The 16732-nt window shown below is 47.9% G+C and overlaps 1 protein-coding gene across 2 annotated transcripts in view; it reads right to left on the reverse strand.

The window, feature by feature from the left end:
- Positions 1 to 16732, reverse strand: part of CHST8 (carbohydrate sulfotransferase 8) — a 116228-nt gene that overhangs the window by 40849 nt on the left and 58647 nt on the right. The gene's annotated exons all lie outside the window — the stretch shown is intronic.

The raw sequence follows: 16732 nt of genomic DNA on the forward strand, positions 1-16732 counted from the left end.
CAACTTGCAGGTATATTAGAAGGGTCTGGCAGGCTGGCAGTGGGGATGTGTTGAGAATATCTTCCAAATGGGCCCACACATAGGCCAGGTGAAAATCGCTAGGGACTTCCTGAATTCCGTGCTTGCCCGGGTACCTCTGGACCAACAGAGGTATTCTTGTTTGACCTGGAGGGTCAGGAACTCATACATGCGTATCTATCTGAACAAGCAAGCATGAGGCCAGATATACAGCAAGTGCTCAATGACTGCTTACTGGGGGAAAAAAAAATGGGTGGATGGCTGGATGGGAGGATGGGTGGCTGGTTGGACACGACCATGCAGGTGGCTGGATGACAACCAGGGCTGGCTGACACAGCAGAGAGGTGAAAGTTATCCTGAGTGCCAAGTTGCCTGCCCCCGGAAGATCTGCACGCTCCAGGGGCTCTGTCACCTCCTGCCAGAGCAGACACCAATGCCCAGAAAAGAAGTTGAACCTGTTGAGTTGCCAAGGCAACGAGAAGCATGCTGGGATGCAGAACTGCCAGTCTCAGGGAATTCCTGTCTTCCATTTCCTAAATCACAGTTCTATCAGTGGCTTGTCCCTGTCAGCTCAGCTACAGGCCCTGTGTCTGTTTTCTCTCCCTGACCCTAGTTTTTAGGAGAAGTTGCCGCAGCCTAGCCAAGATCCCCGTTACTCACGCCTGGGAATGGGGGCCAGGGTCCAAGCTCCTGCAGGCTCAGATCACACTGGGGACAAGGCCGGGGATGGCACCGCCAGACATCGGATTAGGAGCTTCAAGCCATTCACAGCACAGCCGTGGCCTTGACTCAATAGTAGCCCTGGGTGAATGGGGAAAGGGAGAGCCAGGGTGCAGGGTAAAGGGGTGACTTGTTCAAAGGCCAGGGCTAGAGGTCTTCACTGGTGGGAGGAAAGGGGGCAGCTCAGATGGCAACAGGGCAAACATGAAAACAGCAGAGCAAGCATCCTGAGTGAGTCTTCTAGAGAGACGTGGGTATGTAGGAGAAGGTGACACAGCTTTGGATCAGAATCTTCATTTTAACAGGTTGTCCGAGTGATGTGTAGTTGTGTTAAAGTCTAAGAAGCACTATTCTGAACCAGTGGAGCTTTGAAAACTGCTGCCTGAGTCCCTCTCCTAGAGATGCGGATTTAATTGGTCTGGGGTGGGGCCTGAACATCAGGCTTTTAACACTTAAAGAACTGTTATTCTAAGTAGCTGCTGCCCCATCCATGGAAGCCGTGGCATTGGACTTGTACTTCTGTGGTGGCTCTCACCCAGCCCTGCACTCCTCAGCCAGGCTCTGTCCGGGACACTGCAGCTCAAAAGATGGCAGGTTCAAAACCCCAATCCCAGCCTCTCCAGCAACAATGAAATGCCTGAGTCTTGCCTGATAGCTCCACGACTTGAGGAATGGCGACCCTGGGGAGGGACACTGGGAGGAGAGTCCGGTGCTTTGCAAACACAACTGCCCGTGCCACAGTGGCAATTGAGAGAGCGCCTCAAAGACAGCTGAGGTGGGGGCCTGCCACACCACTACTGCTGACCTAGTATACCAAGGCATCTCCAAGCAACAGTGCCTGCCAGCGGTGACCAATTCGCTCTCATTCCTCCACTGGGAGAGCAGATGCTGGAAAATGTGGCACCTCCACAGACCACAGTGGTCTAGAAGAAGCTGCACGTGGCAAGTTGAACCTCACTTCACCCACCCACCGAACTACACTGGTTCTTGAAATGGTAGCAGTGGATTAGGGATAGAGGGGCCTGTGCCAGGTGAGGCTGGGGTTACCTATGGCAGAAACCCCAATGAGAACTTAGGGCTTCATAGCTGATGCCTGGCTGCTGTCCACTGACCAGCCCATGCACGTATTCAAACAAGCCAATAACACCTTCCTGCAAGACCCAGGGTGACCCCACCCCCTTGGTACTACGAGCCTGCCTCCACAGCCCCTGCTTGTTCACTTTCCGTGTGACCTTGCATGGCACGTGGTGTCTGCCTCCCCAGGGCTGTGAGTACCTGGGACTAATCCACTGCTGTTGAGTTCATCTGTCCAGTGTTGAGTGTTGGCCACTACCATCATTATAGGGGGGAGTCTCGCTTACCAATGAGGTGACTAGGAGGTGATTAAACAGGTGCCCGTCTCTAGGAGAGGGGCTACACTGAGAGGCGCCAGTGTAGAGGCTCAGAAGATAAGCATTATACTTCCAAATGTGAGCTTTATTTTAAAATAAAGGCCCAAGTTTAGTACTATCCCTAGTTTCCTCCTTAATAAGATAAAGATCTTAGAATTCTTACCTCCAGCTACTATTTCCATCTAAACTTCCATGTTATTGCAGTTCCTAACCCTCCATAAAATTGGTGTTGTTTACTATTTTTAACGTAAGTACCTGTTTATATTTATCTACATGCCTACAATTTATTTCCTTACCATTATTTCTTGTATCTCATTCTTTCTGGTTAAATTTTCTTCTTATGGGAGTACAATGATTTATCATAAAAATAAAGCCACTTCAGAGAGTGAGGGAGGCACTGATAATAATTATACCAGGCCACAGTGTAAACTGGGACTGTCTCAGGCAAACTGGGCCAATGGGCAGAGGTTTGATGCCTTCTACGGGCACTGTTTACAGAGAAGTTGCTCTCCAGCTCAGCAGCTGGGTCAGGCCAGAGGCGATGTTAGACCCCAGTCCTGGAGGCAGAGCCTCTGGAATGGCTGAGTGAGGATCGTGCAAATTTCTTCCCCCAAAGAAATGACAAAACTGGAATAATAATAAAATAAAATCCCAATTTAAGAACTCTGGAAATTGACTAAAAGTATACAACATATTTAAGAAGCAATTTTTTTTTCAAGAAAATCTACTGAACCTCAGAAAGAAGAGTGTAAGCTTATGGTATTTTAGCCTGGGGCTACTTCCAACAACCCCACCGAGTTTGCTAGTGGTTGAAGTTCTACCAAGGTGGAGCAAGCCATGAAGACTGGTTGAAAAATTCTATGCCCAGGAATGCTGTTGAAAATAATAATTCTAAAATCTCAGCTAGCCTGAAGTTGTGATACAGGTTGGGGAAAGCAATAGACCAACAGACCGGACAAAGTTTAAAGGGAGATCTGGGAAATGAGATAACTAAAGTAAACAACAGATAAAGCAGTGCTTGAGAGGGAAATTTATAGCTATAATGTCTGTATTAGAAAAGAAGGATCTCAAATCAGTAACCTAAGCTACTACCTTAAGAAACTAGACAAAGACAAACTAAACTCAAAGCAATCAAAAATAAGGAAATAATAAATATTAGAGTAAAAATCAATGAAACAGAAAAACAAAACAAAACAAAAAAACAAGACAAAAGCAATGAAACCAAAAGTTGGTTATTTGAAAAGATCAACAAAAAATTAACAAACTTTTAACTAGACTTAAGGAAAAAAGAAAGAATACAATACTAAAATCAGGAATAAAAGAGGGAACATCACTAACGAATATAAGGAAATATTATCAACATCTTAATGCTAAAAAATGAAACAACTCAAATGGAATAAACAAAGCCCTAGTAAGACATAAATTACTGAAGCTGACTCAGGAAGAAATAGAAAATTTGAATAGACCTATAGTAAAGAAATTAAATCAGTAATTTAAAAAATCTTCCCACAAAGAAAAATCTAGCTCCAGATGCCTTCACTGGAGAATTCTACTAAACATGTGAAGAAGAAATACTGCCAATCCTTCACAAACTCTTTCAGAATTAGAGGAGGAGGAAACACTTACCAACTCATTCTGAGACTTACATTAATCTGATACCAAAGCCAAATAAAAACATCTCAAGAAAACTATAAACAACTATCTCTCAAAATATTCCATGATACAATCCTAGCAAATTGAATCCAGCAACATATAAAAAGGACCATACACCATGACCAAGTGGGATTTATCTCAAGAATGCAAGGTTGATTTATTTATGCAATGCACCATATTTACAGAATAAAGGATAAAACCACACAAACATCTCAATAGATGTAGAACAAGCATTTGACATAATCCGACACCCATTTATGGTTAAAAATTTTTTTTTGTCAACAAACTAGCAATAGAAGGAAACTTCCTCAAATGGTAAAGGTCATCCTATAGCTACCATTATACTTAATGGTGAAAGATGGGATGTTTCCCCCAAAGATTGAAACTCAATAATTCTGCTTCATTTTGTACTAGAAGTTCTAGCCAGTGCAATCAGGAAAGGGAAAAAAAAGAGGCATTCATATCAGACAGGAAATAAAACTCTCTTCATTTGCAGACAACATAACCCTGTATTTAAAACAAATCTTCATTTGCAGACAACATAACCCTGTATTTAAAACAAATCCTAGGGAACTCATAAAAAGAACTACTAGAATTAACCAAGTCACAGGATACAAGATCAATATATTAATAGAAAAATCAACTGTATTTCCATATATTAGTGATGCACGACCCAGAAGTAAAATTAACAAAGCAATCCCATTCACTATAGCATCAAAAAGCTAGGAATAGGACTTAGGAATAAATTTAACAAAAGAAGGGTGAGACTTGTATATTGAAAGCTACAAAATATTGGGAAGAAGAACTAAAGAAGATCTAAATAAATGGACAGGCATTCCATGTTCATGGATTGGAAGACTCAATATTGTTAAGAGTGTAATTCTTCCCAAGTTGATTGTTAGGTTCAATGCAATGCCTATCAAAATCCCAACAGGGTTTTTGTTGGCAGAAATTGACTAGTCCTAAAATTTACATAAAAATGTACATGGTTTTATAAAGGCCCAGAGTAGTCAAAGTGATCTTGAAAAAGAAGAACGAAGCTGGAGGACTTACACTTCCTGATTTTATAACTTATTATAAACTTTACGATATTGTACTATTGGTGTAAGGGTCGACATATAGATCAATACAATAGAATTGAGACACCGGAAATCAACCCTTATATTTATGGCCGATTCATTTTTGACCAAAGTGCCAAGGCAATTCAATGGAGGAAAAGATGATCTATCTTCAATAAGTCGTGCTGAGACAATTGGATATTCACATGCAAAAAGATGAAGTTAGACCATTATCTCACACAAAGCACAAAAATTAACTCAAAATGGATCAGCGACATACCAGGGCTAAAAATATAAAACATTGAGGAAAACACAGGAGAAAATCTTTATGACTTTAGGTTAGGCAAAGATTTCTTAGCTACAACACCAAAAGCATGATCCATAAAAGAAAAAAAAAAAGATGAACAGTACTTCAAAATCTTTTGCACTTCAAAGACACCATTAAGAAAACGAAAAGACAAACCACAGATGGAAGAAATTGTTTGCAAATCTAATAAGTACTTGTATCTAGAAAATAAAGAATAACAACTCAATAAAAAGACAAATAACAATCTAAAAGATGAGCAAAAGATTTGAATAGATTATTTTACTAAAGAAGATATTTGAATGGTTAATAAGCACCTAAAAATATGCTCAATATCAGGTGTCATTAGAGAAATGCAAATTAAAACCACAATGAGATACCACTTCATACCCACTAGAATGGCTATAATTAAAAAGGCAGATTATAACAAGTGTTGATGAGAATGGGGAAAAATTGGAGCCCTCATCCATTGCTGGTAGGAATGCAAATGGTGCAGCCATTTTGGCAACAATTTGGCAGTTTCTTTAAAAATTCAGCATAAATTTACTATACAACCTAAGTGTCTGTCCAAGAGAAATGAAAACATATGTTCACACAAAGACTTGCCTGTGAATGTTCATAGCAGTTTTAGTCATAATCGCCAAAAAAGTATAAACAATCCAAATATCCATCAACTGGTGAACAAACCAAAGTTCCATGTAATGGAATATTATTCAGCAATAAAGAGGAATGAACTAATAACACAAGCTACAACATGACGAATCTAAAACATTACGCTAAGTGAAAGAAGCCAGATGTAAAAGACTACATACTGTATGATAACACTTATGGGAAGTGTTCAGAAAAAAATAAATCTATAAAGACAGAACGTAGGTTAGTGGTTGCCAGAGCAACAAGGAGTGACTGCAAATGGGCATGAGAGATTTTTGGGGGGCAATGAAATATCCTAAAATTGGATTGTGGGTATGGTTGCACAGCTCTGTACACTTAAAATAGGTGAATGTTATGGCATGTAAATTTCACCCGACTAAAGCTGTTTTTTAAAATAAGCCCGAGCCCTCAGCCCCATGGCAGGCATTCCCTGGAGTTCACAGCTTCCCTCTCATTCCTCTCATTTTCTGGCTCCTGGGACTTCTCCTTCCTGAGTTTTAAAGATGTTTTAGGTTCCATGTTACCCAGGTCAGGAGGACACATCAGCTCAGTCACCCACACTGCCAAGGCCACACTGTTGGCATTTGCTCTCGTGAGATTCTGGCATTTTCTGCTCCCTGAGAAGGGCTGTGTATTCCCCTTAGTGAAGCAAATGGAAGACATGAAAAACAGGTTTGGTGGAGGGATGTCCTGACCTGGGTGTGAGCTCCAACTGATTCCTGCTCTGGGACCTGGCTCCTTCACTCCCCTCTTTAGGACACAGGAATGGTCCGATGGAGACCAAGCCATGCCAATGCCCTTCCTTTCTCTTTCTCTGATCAGCAGGAAGTCCCAGCACGGTCTCAGCCTCAGACCCTAATTTACCAGGCCACAGAGTGGAAGAAGGAGGCAGTTCCAAACATCAGGAGCTCCTGGAAACAGTGCTGAAACGCCTGCTTGGAAAGGAGTGAGGGCGGACACCAGGAATCCCCCATCACCCCACTCACTGTGAGTTCCACTAGAACAGGGACCTCATGACCCCATTCTCTGCAGAATTTGGGTGTCCCCGGCTAGGCGGGAGCTCACTTCTGAAATAAATGAGTGTAAATGGAAAAGTGCCGCAACAGTAAGAACCCCCTTCCTCCTGGCCTGTAGTCTCACTTCTCTCACGGACTGTCTCTCCCATTGCTTCGGAAGGGACGAGGCCCACACATACTCGTGTTTTGCAAGCCCTACATATGGTACCTGCTTGAAGAGCAGACTTAGTTGAAGCCCAGAAAATCCTTTAATTACTGCTGCTCCTTCTGGCTGGGTTCTGGGAAGGAACTAACTCGAGTAGCTGAAATATTATGAATGTGATTTCATTATTTGGTCTGCCCAGGGCACTTAGCGGGTTACAATAACTGGTTTTGCCAAGTTCGCGTTAGAATGGCAATTCCTCACCCACTTTTGTGGCTGAAGTCACCTGCCCCAGCCTGGGCCCTGACTGCGTGTCTCACGCCTGCTCGTGGCAGGTGAAAATGTCAGCGTGCACTCAGGACAACCAGCCCCAAACTTCGGTGGGAAGTATTTCCCGTGTGAGCTGCAAGCCCAAGGCGCGCACACACACACACACACACACACACACACACACACACACGTACACACGATTGTGGATGGGAGCCAGACACGCACACACATTCAGAGAGGTCCCCGCCCCTTCACCAGCACACACATGTGTGCACACATCAGAACATGTCTGCAATACACAGGAATAAAGCACACCCCCAGACATCTGCGTGGCCGTGACGTGCGGGCCCCAGGCTGACCCTCCAATACTATGCGTCTCAGACTGCGGCATCCCCAGCTTGGAGTAACTAATAAGACCCTATGTGTTTGGGATCTGAAGACCTGAGGGAGGTTTGGGACATGGGACAGACACTTTCCTTCCAGCCCATCCAAGCAACAGTAGGTGTCAAGTGTGACTTATTGTCCGACTCTGAAAACACCTTCTAAAATTTGAGCTGCCGCTTAAAAATCAGGAAAATTCACATAAATATATGTTACAGATTCCTAGCTTCATTGAAAAACAAAATAAAAAGGAGGATCTGTCCCCCTTGGGCTGGCACCCCACACGGAACTCTTGGCTGGAGCTGAGCAGCAGCCCACCCAGGAGATGTCTGTCCACTTCCCCTCCCTCCCAACTCTGTTTCCTGTGGTCTCCCCTCCCCAGGCAGCTCTGCGCTTAGTATACATTTTCTGACGGACCTGGAAGTCCCATACAGTTTTCACTGACATCATCCCTTCTTTCCTCCATCTCTCTTCCTCCAGGGCAGGGCCCTGGCCCTGAGGGCAAAGGTCGTAGCTTTTTGAGGAGGGTGGGGTGGGAGTCCCAGACTCTTTCCAGGCTGCCTTTCACAGGACAAAGCACATTCAGATACACAACCAAAATGTGGCGAGGGGTTCACAGATCACCCCCTCAATCCAACCCAGGTTGGGCTGTGAGAACCACTGTGCAGGGACTGGACCCTCTAAGGCCACTAGCCAGGGACCCTGACCTGCTTTGGAGACAACCAAGCTGGGGGACGAGGGGCGCTTGGATGGGGACCAGCCTCCTCTGTAGGTAGTCTTTAGGACTTCTGAGGGCCGGAAAATGCCATGGCCAGGCCTTTGGGCTTGGTGAGAGACAGCCCCCAACTTCCTGCCTGGACCCCAGGCTGTGAGAATGGGAAGACCCCCAAGTGCTCCTCACCCGTCTGTCAGAAGCTACCTGTGCAGGGGCTCCCGAGCAGCAGCTGTCGGGAACAATGCAACCCATTTACGTTAGGCTATTTTTCCCATGTAAGTAAAAATTTCTGAATAAATTCCACCATAATTCAAATTAATACTGCAGAGCCCCAAATCCTTTATAATGAAAACATCAGCAGCTATGTAATGGTGAGCTTCTGGTTTAGATGGGATCTGCCTGAACTCCCAACTTCTCTCAAATCTTTCAGGAAGGAGAAGACCCATACTGACCCTAAAGCCACATGAAAGGTGTCACCGTAAACAGGACGGGCCGCAGTGGAGGCCCGAGGGCCTCAGCCCACATCCGGGGTGTCCCCGATGGGCCCACTGCACCACGGATGGTGCATCAGCCTCCAGAACCAGCCCTTCAATGCTTCCGTTGTCATAACTACCACCATGACCTTTTCAGGGTTTAAAAAATCAAGAACCACCCAGTAGCCATGGAGAAAGGACAGGAACCATAGCAATAGCCCTGTCCTTGGACCTTGTTCTGGCACAGAACCATCCTCCAATGCCCATGCTAGCAACTTCGGGCTTCGGGGACGTGAGTGGGGCCTTGAGGAGTCTGTGTTAGGACCCCACCGCCCCTTCTCCATGCTGGCAGTGGGTGCGGTCTCCCAATGCACTGTGCGTCCTGAGTCCACCACTCCCCGTCCTCCTCCCACAGCTCTGACACTACAGGCTAAGTGGGGCTGAGTGGGGAGGCAAGCCAGGCGGAAGGGGCCACCCCTCGGAACCCTGCACCGCTTTGCGATTGCAGTCTCGCCCAGCCTTCCTTCTCTCCCTGGCAGGTCTGGGCTGAGTAGGGGGTTTGGTTCTGATGTCAGGTGACCCTTATGAAGCTGCCTGGGCAGTGAATGGGCACAGAGGTGGGGGAGGTGTCAGGCACAGGTGTGGGACACCACCCAACACTGGGCTCGATGCCAGCCTAGCCACAGTCACTGCGTCCCAGATCAGATGTAATTCTGGAGCATCTCACACACAGATCTCGATCTCTTCCTCCTCTCTGGGTCCCTCTAATTCATTCCGGTCCAGCAGAGTGGGAAAGGGGTCAGCTCACACCCGAGTCCCGTTCTGGGCCCGCTGAGTCATGACGCATGTCTCAGGTGAACAGAGCCTGATTTACCTGCTGAGTGGGAGGGCTCGGGGAACAATCGGCTGCTGTGGAGACATCCTGAAACTGGGCTTTCCAGGAGCTGGCGTGAGCATCGGAAGCTCCGGCCCTGCTCGGCCCCGGCCCAGGCCCGGACACAATGGGAGACCCAGTTTTCCAGCTGCACTGTAATTTCAGAAGGTGTCTTTGTATGAACTTCATTAACCATGACACCAGAGCAGCCTTGTGGCTGGGGTTAGGGAGGCGGGCTGCCGCCAAAATCTGCTGGGTGTTGGCAAGAAACGCCCTTTGAGGAAACGGTAGAAAAACAGAAAATACAAGAAATGGATTGACCACGACATGAACCAGTAGCAAGGAGAGCAGAACGAGCCAAGCAAGGGCGTTGCAATCAGGTAAATCTGGGTTCGAATCCTGGCTTGGACCACTCTGGCTGCAGGATTTTGGGCATCTGACTTAACCTCTCTGAGTCTAAGCTGAGGACGATGCCTGTCTCACAGGGTGAAGGGAGATGAAATGAAGGCACTGGGGCAGTGCCAGGCACCAATAAACGATAAATGGTACTACGTTTCATGCACACTAAAGCTAATTGCATTGTCTCATTTTAAAAGTTATCGTCATACACGTGTGTGGAGCTCTGTGGCTTTCCAAGCCATTTATGTCCATTATTTCATTAGATCTATGCAATGATGCCGTCTTCTATTTTTAGCATTTTATTTTAGTTCCTTTAAAACATAAGTCTTGCTCTTATTGGAAACGATTGTCCCAGTATTCTGTTCTGCTCTTAATTTCTCCACCCCTAGGAACCTTTAGCACAACAATTCTGGGACCATTTTCTATTAATACAAATTTTCAGATTACAGTGCTATGATGTCTGTTTCCTAATTTAATTAGGTGATTCCTGTTATTAGTTCCTACATGCTCATTATTTTTCATTTAGCATATTTTAACGTATCAAAGGGAAGAGAGGCTCTGGCAGGAGACCCCCAGGGCATCTTCTGCAGAAAGGAGGGGAAATGTTCTCTTCACCTGCAAGAGGGTGGAGGGACCCAGAAAATCGAGGCCACATCAAGGAAACAGAGGCCAAGTGGTCACTGCTGCCACTCAGAATGGCCTAGTCTCAGGTGAGAGAGGGTGGGGGCAGATCAACTCCCACTGCAGAGATGGGGCTCACAGTGGGTGCCCTAAGAAGTCCAGGAAGTCTGGCTGTGCCCAGGAGTACTGGTGGTGCCCTGAGAAACCCTGGCTGTGTCCGGGAAGACAGGTGGTACCCTAAGAAGTCCAGGAAGTCTGGCTGTGCCCAGGAGTACTGGTGGTGCCCTGAGAAACCCTGGCTGTGTCCGGGAAGACAGGTGGTACCCTAAGAAGTCCAGGAAGTCTGGCTGTGCCCAGGAGTACTGGTGGTGCCCTGAGAAACCCTGGCTGTGTCCGGGAAGACAGGTGGTACCCTAAGAAGTCCAGGAAGTCTGGCTGTGCCCAGAAGCACTGGTGGTGCCCTGAGAAACCCTGGCTGTGCCCAGAGAGCCTGGCTGTGTCCAGGATATTGCATTCACCCCCAGGCTCCTCGCACAGGTCCCCTCGCGGAAGACGCTTGTCGCGTAGATTGTGAGGCGAGAGCCTGTAGGGGTGGAGTGTGGGGGCGGAGCCCCAGAGAGTAGTTTCCAGGCTCTCGACCTCACATAGACAGGTGCTGGCTCAGGTAGTAAATGGCCATTAACTGTGATTGGATGGCCATCAGCTGTGGCTAGTTGGCCGTCAGCTGTAACCAGTGAGCCATTGGCCACTAATATAACTGCTGTGGCTACGCCAGAGAGAGAGAGAGAGAGAAGAAAGATGGCGGTTTGAGGGAAGAGGGAGAGAGAGAAGAAGGAAAGAGAAAGCATGGGGGCTAGCAAGAAGATGGCGGCTGGGCTGGCAAGTGTGGATGGCGGTTTGCGGACAGTGTGGATCCAGCCTCCAGTGAGAGTATAGTGCCGCCAGAGAGAATATAGTGGTATGACTCCCCTACCTATGGCTCCGTGGGTGTTCCTTTTTGGCCTCACCATATCCTGCGTTCTTGTGTGGGGAGCGGGAGTGGAGACCCCGCCGGGTCTCCCGCACGACAAATGGCGCAGCGAGCAGGGTCCCCCGCATGACAAATGGCGCAGTGAGCAGGGTCCCCCGCATGACAAATGGCGCAGCGAGCAGGGTCCCCCGCATGACAAATGGCGCAGCGAGCAGGGTCTGGTGCCGGCCAAAGCTCTCCAAAGGACGGTGGAGCAGTTTGTGCGTATGAACACCCAGTCTGAGGAAGACCAGGAGGAGCAGCTGCCGGAGAGCTGGACCCCCGTGGAGGGGTGGGAGGACGTGGACGGTTCTCCCACCAGCACAGGAAAAGCCATGCAGCTGCTGGAGAGATGGAGCCCCGTGGAGAGGTGGAAAGATGTGGACGGTTCCCCAACCAGCACAGGCCGGAGAAAGCGAAGGTCGTTGCAGCCCTGTGGGCCAGGGAAGTTCCTGCTCAGGCAGCCCGGATGCAGGACTTACAGTCCCAGGAGGTAACGCTTGCTGAGTCCTCCGTGGGAGATGAGGGTGAGGTCAAGGTCGTCCCTCACCCCCAGGACAGTCCTGGCGAATGACTATGGACTATGGGGAATTGCCTTCCATCCCTAATTTAATGGACCGCTTGACTGTTTGTTTGGGAACTGTTGTTAGTGGAACTGGGGGATATTTGCTTTTGTCTCTTGACTGGCCACCACTGAGAATATGTAAGCACCTTGATTGTGAGTCGCTATTGTTCCAGCAGGGTACCCCGAGAGGCCCAGAGAGAGTGGCAGTGTCCTGAGAGCCCTGGCTGTGTCCAGGAAGTGTGGCTGTGCCCACAGAGAGTGGCAGTGTCCTGAGAGCCCTGGCTGTGTCCAGGAAGTGTGGCTGTGCCCACAGAGAGTGGCAGTGCCCTGAGAGCCCTGGCTGAGTCCAGGAAGTCTGGCTGAGCCCTGAAGATACCCTGGCTGTGCCCAGGAAGTCGGGCTGTTCCCAGAGAGAGTGGCAGTGCCCTGAGAGCCCTGGCTGTGTCCAGGAAGTGTGGCTGTGGCAGTGCCCTGAGAGCCCTGGCTGTGTCCAGGAAGTGTGCTGTGCCCAGAGAGAGTGGCAGTGCCCTGAGAAATCCTAGCTGTGCCCGGGGAAACTAGTGGTACCCTAAGAAGTCCAGGAAGTCTGGCTGTGCCCAGGAGTACTGGTGGTGCCCTGAGAAACCCTGGCTGTGTCCGGGAAGACAGGTGGTACCCTAAGAAGTCCAGGAAGTCTGGCAGTGCCCAGGAGTACTGGTGGTGCCCTGAGAAACCCTGGCTGTGTCCGGGAAGACAGGTGGTACCCTAAGAAGTCCAGGAAGTCTGGCTGTGCCCAGGAGTACTGGTGGTGCCCTGAGAAACCCTGGCTGTGTCCGGGAAGACAGGTGGTACCCTAAGAAGTCCAGGAAGTCTGGCAGTGCCCAGGAGTACTGGTGGTGCCCTGAGAAACCCTGGCTGTGTCCGGGAAGACAGGTGGTACCCTAAGAAGTCCAGGAAGTCTGGCAGTGCCCAGGAGTACTGGTGGTGCCCTGAGAAACCCTGGCTGTGTCCGGGAAGACAGGTGGTACCCTAAGAAGTCCAGGAAGTCTGGCTGTGCCCAGAAGTACTGGTGGTGCCCTGAGAAACCCTGGCTGTGCCCAGAGAGCCTGGCTGTGTCCAGGATATTGCATTCACCCCAGGCTCCTCGCACAGGTCCCTCATGGAAGACGCTTGTCGCGAGATTGTGAGGCGAGAGCCTGTAGGGGTGGAGTGTGGGGCGGAGCCCCAGAGAGTAGTTTCCAGGCTCTCGGCCTCACATAGACAGGTGCTGGCTCAGGTAGTAAATGGCCAACTGTGATTGCATGGCCATCAGCTGTGGCTAGTTGGCCGTCAGCTGTAACCAGTGAGCCATTGGCCACTAATATAACTGCTGTGGCTAGAGAGAGAGAGAGAGAAGAAAGATGGCGGTTTGAGGAAGAGGAGAGAGAGAGGAGAAAACATGGGGGCTAGCAAGAAGATGGCGGCTGGGCTGGCAAGTGTGGATGGCGGTTTGCGGACAGTGTGGATCCAGCCTCCAGTGAGAGTATAGTGCCGCCAGAGAGAATATAGTGGTATGACTCCCCTACCTATGGCTCCGTGGGTGTTCCTTTTTGGCCTCACCATATCCTGCGTTCTTGTGTGGGGAGCGGGAGTGGAGACCCCGCCGGGTCTCCCGCACGACAAATGGCGCAGCGAGCAGGGTCCCCCGCATGACAGTAATTCATGGGGTTTTGACAGCATTAAATGAATACATGTAAAGCGCTTGTGATTGTGCCTGAGAATGTGTGCTCCCGTCAGTAGTGTTGCTGTCTGTGTATCCACACTAGGGAGAGCTTGGCACCTCATCTGTAATAGGAATAATCACTGATTACAAGAATTACATGCATTAAGACCTGGCATGTGGTAGATACCTGATCGGTGTTGGTTACTATCCTTGGATGCCCTCGTGCCCCGGAAGGAATGCCCTGGGGAGGGCTGGCTGTGGAGCAAGGTGTCATCAGGGCTGTCCAGTCCCTTTGTGCGTACTCGGGGCCCCTCTGCAGGGACCTCTGCCATCACCATGGCTGCCTTCCCGCCTCGACACCCCAGACCAGCCCCCGTCCCCAGCACCGCCACCTACTATTCCATGGCTTTGGGAAAGCAGAGTTATATCCATGAAACGTAAGGTGGCCCCACTTTCAGAAAACTCACTCTGCAAAAACCAAACATTAACACAAACTTTAGTGTGTGCTAGCAACAGAATCTATATCCTAAAGTCACATTTTTTTTTTTTTTTCAAGAAGTGATTCTGGCTACCGGATGGATGAATCTTGAAAACGTGATAAGTGACAGAAGCTAGCCACAAAAGGCCACATGGTATGACTCCATTTACAGGACATCCAGATTAGGCAAATCTACATAGATAGGAACCAGGTTAGTGTTTGCCAGGGCCCAGTGAAGGAGAGAATGGGAAATGATAACTCAATGGTATGCGGTTCCCATTTGATGTTTTGGAAGTATATAGAGGGTATTAGCGGTTATCGATGATTGCACAGCACTGCGTACTTTTTTTTTTTTTTAATCAATGAACAAACCAATCAATCCACCTTTCACTTTGGCTTCATGGGTCACTAACAACAACTCGCTTCACCCCATTAAAACAAAATCCATTCCACTTAAAAGAAAGAAGAAGGAATGATAAAATTAGAACATCGCCTGGCGCGGCCCCGGTGAAGGGATGGATCTAATGTCCTCAACGGTGGCTGGCTGACATCACAGAAGAGAGCCCGGCAGATGTATGCCTCCTGATGAAAGAACATGGGACCACACGTAAATTCTGGCCCAAGAAAGAAGAAAAAAACCAAACCTATAGCTGATCGAACTGCTAATTTACTTAATTTGTCGGGAATACAAAGAACAGAAGACAACGTTGAGCTACACCACACAGACACAATCAGCAAAAACCTCAATTGTGAGAAACTCTACAGGACTTGTGACCCAGTTTCTTCCAATAAATAGCAAGAGTGAAGTTGGAGATGGAACCTTACAGATGGAAGAGATTTAAAGACTCACCCACCAACTGCATGTGTGGGCGTTATCTAGATACTGAATGCAATAAACTGGAAATAAAGGTATTTATAATATTTGTGAGACAAAGAGACATGTGAACAGTGGCTGGATATTTGGTGATATTAAGAAAGTGTTGAACATTTTAAAAAAAGAGTTCTTATCTTTTAAACTGAGAAATACATTGGAATATTTATGGCTGAATTGATATTCTATCTAATCTATGCTTCAAAATCGAAGGAGGGAAGTGGCTGGGGCTGTGGACGGGGCGAGCTTGACCATGTTGGGGGTGCTGGGTGACAGGTGCATGGGGTTCACTGTACTGTTCTAACCTCCTTCTGTCTGTGTTTCAAAATCTCTATAATAAAAAGTTCATAGAGAAAGGCAGCTCATAAAAATGCAGTTTGCTCAGCCGCAAGTGTGGAGTCTACCTTCTGCCTCCCCAGTACCCGCATGTCAGGATGTGTCATTCCCAGTTCTAGCATGCTCTCCCAGTCTTCTACTTAGGGAAGGGGCAATTCTAGTCTCCTGGGTCAAGAAGTAAGGTTCCCGAAGCCCCAGGACCTGGCAATATGGGGGACGGGAAAGTAGGTGGATAGGTGAATTCGCTGATACGCAAGAAAATCTAATCTTAGAATGAAGGTAGGTTAATTGGCAGTGATTCATGTTTCAAAAGGTTTGATTTAAACATGCAAATGTTTATGAAAATATGGCTTGATTTACAAGAGTTGGCAACCCCACGAGATTACATCTAATACACGAGCCAGGTGAAGTGCGCTGAGAAGTTCAGGTGCTGTTAACACCTGGTAGCTGCCTGAGAGAAAGCTGAATGACACAGCAACCACAAGCAACTAATAGCCCACCTTCTCAAGCTTGTTTCCAAATCTTCACCTGTCCACCCCCGCCCCGCTCCCACTTTGGTCAGTGCCACCAACAGCAGATGTTAGTGACTCTGTTCCCAGAGAACTTTCTGCTGCTGTGAAAAAACAGAGACGATGTGGAATTTTCTCTGTAGATGGGTCCCCCCAGTGGCCTTGCCTGATCCAGATGGCAGGGCAACCTGTTGCGTCTGCACCTCCCATGGGCAGAAATCCACAGGGAGAAGGCTTGTGTCTGGGGCCTTTGGGGCCACCCACTCATGCAACTGGATACGTACACTTTGTAAGTACTGGTTTCCAACAGATAAATGTAATCAAGGTTTATATGCTCAGAGAAGCCAACAGGATGGGATTGTTTCACTTGAAAGATCAGAAGAAAATTGTAACTAATGTTGTGGAAAATTACTTTGATATTGCTTTCTTGGTACCGAATCACAATTAGGCTGCTGTGAGAAGTACAGGGAAAGAATAAATGAATAGTAACAAATCAACACAAACAGTCTGTGTCAGGAACACTTTGCTCAGGGAAAGTAACATAAGCATTATTTAAAGTTTTATGACTCTGTTTGATGTGATTTACATAGAGTGTCA

The sequence above is a fragment of the Rhinolophus sinicus genome, linkage group LG11, assembly GCF_036562045.2.
Source record: "Rhinolophus sinicus isolate RSC01 linkage group LG11, ASM3656204v1, whole genome shotgun sequence".
NCBI classification, from domain to species: Eukaryota; Metazoa; Chordata; class Mammalia; order Chiroptera; family Rhinolophidae; genus Rhinolophus; species Rhinolophus sinicus.